Here is a 5,633-nt window from a genome sequence, read left to right as displayed (position 1 = left end):
AGAGAAAGATGAGTTATATTCAAAAAAATAATCTATAGCTATAACTATGGAAAGGAATCAAAAGATTCAGAGCCTACAAATTATAAATAATATATATATATATATATTTATATATATAGTGTGTGTGTGTGTGTGTGATTATACAATAGAGAAATATAAGAGAAAGATGTGTTACTATCAAAAGAATAATTCAGATGTTAAAACTTTTGAATGACCAAAAAATATTAAAGAATTATAAGATTTACTTCCTACAAATTTTGAAACAAAATAAAATGCATATGATTACACAATAGAGAAATATAAAAGAAAAATTGATTACCTTCAAAAGAATAATAAATGGTATAGTCATTGAAAGTTGCTAAACATGTTCAAATATTGCAAAAATTAACACAAATTCAGAAGTTAAAACTTCCAAAATGCCAAAAAAGATATATAATTAAAGAATAAGTTATTGAAACAATTCAAATAAATATATGACTATTCAAAAGAGAAATATAAGAAAAAGAAAAAAGTACACGAACCCATAAATCAATAAGTTTTAAATTTAAACGGGTCTAAACTTTAAATGATAAAAAAAAATTATATATAGTCATAGGCGTAGGGTTTGTGGTTTATGTACGAAAATCACTTTTTAAAAAATACATGAAAAACCATAAAATAATTTTTTTTAACAAATTAGAGGAGAAGAAAATAACAAAAGAAGAGCTCATATCTCTATTCAGTTTAAAAAAAAAAAAAATATTGGGATTTGCACTATTTTATAGTGTTCATGATTAACCTCGCAAATTTGGAAATAAATTACCAACGTTTGAGTTTAAGTTTAGCTTGGACTTGTTAGAGAGATAAAGTTTCACTTCTTGTTGAGTTTGGACTTTGGTTGTTGATGTCAAAGATTAGTCCTCCTCGGATTGAATTTGATATTGTTAATTAAAAAAAGTTAAATAATTAAAAAAACAATTTTGTTTTAAAAAAATGATAATGATGTGGCAAGCTCTGGATAGGTCAATAAAAAAAAGGTTTCAGTTATATATATATATGGAAATAGATTAAAAGGGACACTTGGAATCGAATTAGACTACAATTAGAAATCAATATGAATTAGATTTAAATTCTATTGGTCATTCACTTTTAAGTTTTAATAATGCCTTTGACCTCTTGGTTTTCACAATGGTGTAAAATTCTAGTACCATTTTTTTTTTTTTTGAGAAACAAACACATACACAAGGGAGAGAGAAATGGGTTATAGCATAATGACACACCACAATTCCATTCAAAAACCATTGTAAATTTTAAAGGAGTGTGGTGCAAGTTATGCTACACATAACACACTTTCTTAAGCAATGTTGGATAATTACCCATTCTTTAAAAAATAAAAAATAAAAACACACACAAAGAGAAGGGAGAGGAAAAAATTGGATACTTGCCATAAAATTAAAGTTAAATATATGATTGGGTTTTTTACGAATTTTTTATTATTGGATTTCTTGTATTTAATTTGCACTGAATAACTCACTTGATAGTTGGCACAAAAATTGAAAAGTTCGGATGGATATGTGACATAAATTTAGACAACAATTGAAAGTTAATTTGAAATCCTTGTTTCTTAGGCCTAGTCATAGGGATATGGTATAACCATATTCATAACTTTTTAGTATATATATGTAATTTTTTAAAACATTGGTATTATTTCCAAGGTCCAATGAAAAAATTATTATTTGATTGTCAATTGCTTTCAAACATGTAATTATTAGTTTGAAATGAACTTATATAATTATTGTTTCCAAACCTACGAAATTTGATTTTTTTGTGAACAACGATGTTTCTATAAGTTGTGGATGTTTAATTCAGAGACTTGGAAATTTGTATTTGCGGACCTTTTTCTAGTTATAAGTATTCTTGACAAAAGTTTATATTTATTTCCTAGTATTCAGTTTATTTGAATTGAAGCAAACGTTATAATTTTAATTGATTTGAATCATTTCTGTAATCATGTTTTAGAATATTTATAGTTTTTGGTAGGGCCTTGCATATTGAAAGGTAAAGTTTATATACACACACATACACACTAGTCTCATCACGCGCATGCAATGAGGCTTTTTTTTTTTTTTTTTTTTTTGGTGTCATAATTTTTCATTCATTCCAATTTAAGGTTTATACGTTTTCTCATTAATATTATGCATTTAGAATTTAAAAGTGGATAAAGCAATTTGAAAATTTATAGGATTGTGATCATATATATTTTTTAGGCAATGTTTTAATGGGAGTTAACATTGTTACCGGATTGTTATTTAGTTTTGTCTCAACTTAAACATTTTTTTTAGTGTCAAAATTTTTCATTCATTCCAATTTAAGGTTTACATGTTTTCTCATTAATATTATGCATTTGGAATTTACAAGTGGATAGAGCAATTTGAAAATCAATAGGAGAGTGACCCTAATTTTTTAAGCAATGTTTTAGTGGGAGTTAGAGTTGTACTTTTATCGAATTGTCCTTTAGTTTTGTCTCTAGTTAAACATAGGGGTGTAAGGGCATTTTTGATCTAAAAAATGAGGATCCCAAACTGGAGAAGCCCCTTAAATAGTAGTGTATATATATATATATATAAAATGTTTTACATAGTGTCCCGACAAGTAACATTTACCTTTGCTGTTGTACAGCATAGCTGGTACTAGTAGCTTTTTGCAAAGGTCCACCTTATTAGGGGTGGCAAAATTTGACATGACCCACGAACCCGATATGACTAGCTCGTTTATAAATAGGTCATGGGTTGAGACTAAATGGGTTCGAGTTATATTTGAGTTGACACAACTAACTTGTTTAATAAACGGGTTGTGTTCATCTTCAACATGCTAACTTGTCTAACTTGTTTAGCTTATAAAGTTATTAGTTATTTTGATATTATTACTTAATTTATGGTTTTTTTATATGTTTTTTACTATATTTATTGTTGTAATTATATTTTAATTTTAAATATGTGGGAATTGATAAAAAATTATATAGGTTTGGTATGACCTATTAGTTAAATAGATTATTAAACAAGTCATTTGTATTGACCTTTACATGACTTATTAATTAAATGAGTTAAACGTGTTGGGTTGAGTCAACCTGTTTAATAAACAGGTTGTGTTTAGGTTGAGGATTCCTGACATGTTTACTAAATAGGTCGGGTTTGGGTCAACCCATATAGCCGAATACTCTTGGCTCGACACGACATGAACTTGACCCGCAAACGTGAATTGCCACCTCTACACCTTGTGACATCCTTCTCTTATCCCTTGTTAGAGTATTTCTAGTAGCTTCTTTAAATTTTTGTACTGTTTGGATAATAAACAGTGATATTTACTTTTTTTACCTACTTAATTTTTCAAATACACCTTCCAATAGACTCTCTATCATTTCTCCATCTCATTTAAATATTATTTTTTCATTCATTAAATATTATTTTTTCATTCATTCTTTATTCTTTGTTTAATCTTCATATATTTTTCCTCTATTCATTCCCAACAACTATATTTTAAAAATTTTTAACAGCTATATTTTCAAAAAAAAAAAAAAAAAAATTCTTCAAAATTTTCAATAATCATATTTCTTAAGGGATTTTTATTTTTCATTTTTCATTAATTTATAATTAATTTTCTTAAAAACAACTTACCATACTTATCATTGAAAAGAAAAGAAAAGAAAAGAAAAGAAGCTAAATTTCAATAACCTACCCCGAGGCTTGGGTTAATGCCGACCAAGTCCAACACAATTTCAAAACTAACCAACTTGGTCCTTAAACACTGTTACAGCAGATAGTCATTTGAGCTCTCTCTCTCTCTCTCTCTCTCTCTCTCTCTCTCTCTCTCTCTCTCTCTCTCTCTCTCTCTCTCTCTCTGTGTATACACCAAACCCATACCAATTCCGCAATACATATACACATATGTTGGCTGATGAACCTATCAAATTCTTCTCTTGTATAAAACCAAACAAAATCACCGACTCACCACTAATGTTAAAAAGCCCACCACCACAAACAGATCTTTCACATCATTGATTTAGGCATATATACGTAGTTTCATACACACTATACATTCCCATTTTGAAATCAACCCCAAATTCCATTTTCCAAACCCTCCAAGCCCTAATAGCCAAGTTCAAAACACCTAGTACCCCATTTTACAAACCCAAATTAAAATTACTAAATCTCTACAGCCAACAGAGAACCTAATCCCTAAATTAACCAAACCAAAAACTAATCAGAAAACCAAACATAAAAGGGGCTCTTCACCATAAAAAATGAGAAAAATAAAGAAGAGAATAAGAGAGAAATGAAGAGGAGAAGGTAGTGGCCAGTGGTTGTGGTGGTGCTGTTTAGCTCTGCTGCCATTAATTATTGGTGGAGTGGGTTTCATGGAGTTTGGCCATGGCTGAACTTGAGAGAGAAAGAACCAAAAGAGAGAACCACAGTGGTGGTGGCACACAATGGTTGTGGGTTTGCTAGTGGTAGGTTGGTAGCTATGAGGTTTTGGCCATTTTAAGGGATCAGAGTTTAGGGTTAGGGAGAGCGATGAGAAAAGAGAAAGATGAGAGAGAAAAGAGAATCAGGGAGAGAAAAGAGAGAATAGAGGGCTCAAATGACTAACAGATGGGCCTAATGGTGTTTAAGGGCCAAGTTGGGTCTAGGGACCAAGTTTGTCAATTTTGAAATGTCTTGGACCTAGTTGGGATTAGCCCAAATCTCAGGATAGGTTATTGAAATTTACCACAAAATAAGTGGAGGTGTTAAACATCGGCAACCAAAAAAAAAAAAATTGTGATAACTGAGTCTTATGTGGCAACTATATAATTCCATGTAATTATAGAATTCCATATTTTAATATTTAATATAATTATTATTGTAAAAAAGGGGAAATTGTGAGTTCTTCTATTCAATAATAGTTATAAATCAAATAGTAAATAGTAACAACTATTATGATTGATGAATTACAACTGGCTTAGAGAATGTGTGAAGTAATGGTGCACTATTGAATATTTATATATTAATATTGTTAAAAAAAAGGTTGTTCTAATCATACTATCTCTTTCCAGAGTTCCTTGATGGATGTATTTTCTATTATTTCTTTATGATTGTTATTTCAAAAATAATTATAGTAGCAATTATTAGAGAATGTGAAAAGTGATTATGTTACTATTATTAGGTTCTAAAGATTTAGGATTAAATGTTTAGAGTCTTGATTTGTATATGTTAGATTTAGGATTAAATGTTTAGAGTCCTAATTTGTATATGCTAGCAAATCGAGAACAAAAACATATCTAGAATAAGTGTTAGACATTGGTCAAAGTGTTTCAAGTCAAGTCTCAAGAATATTCAAGTTGAAAAAAAAAGAATTAAATTTCAGTGAAGCTCGATTAAGTAAAGATCAGGCTCAACCGATCGAAAATCACAGAAAAATAATTTCTCTAGAATTTAAATCAGGCCCAAACCCGTGAAAACGTTTAGGGTTTCAGTCCAACATTCCTAAGTATAAAAATAAAACCTTAACTACGTTTTGAATATTTTTGGAAGACTTGTGAGTAACTCCTGTGAGATCTAAGAAGTTCTGTGCCTTCTACTCTACAAGTGTCTACCGGAACAAGACCTACAATCAAG

Source organism: Quercus lobata, chromosome 3, assembly GCF_001633185.2.
Source record: "Quercus lobata isolate SW786 chromosome 3, ValleyOak3.0 Primary Assembly, whole genome shotgun sequence".
Lineage (NCBI taxonomy): Eukaryota > Viridiplantae > Streptophyta > Magnoliopsida > Fagales > Fagaceae > Quercus > Quercus lobata.
The sequence above is the reverse complement of the archived record's forward strand: the minus strand, read 5'-3'. Positions refer to the sequence as shown.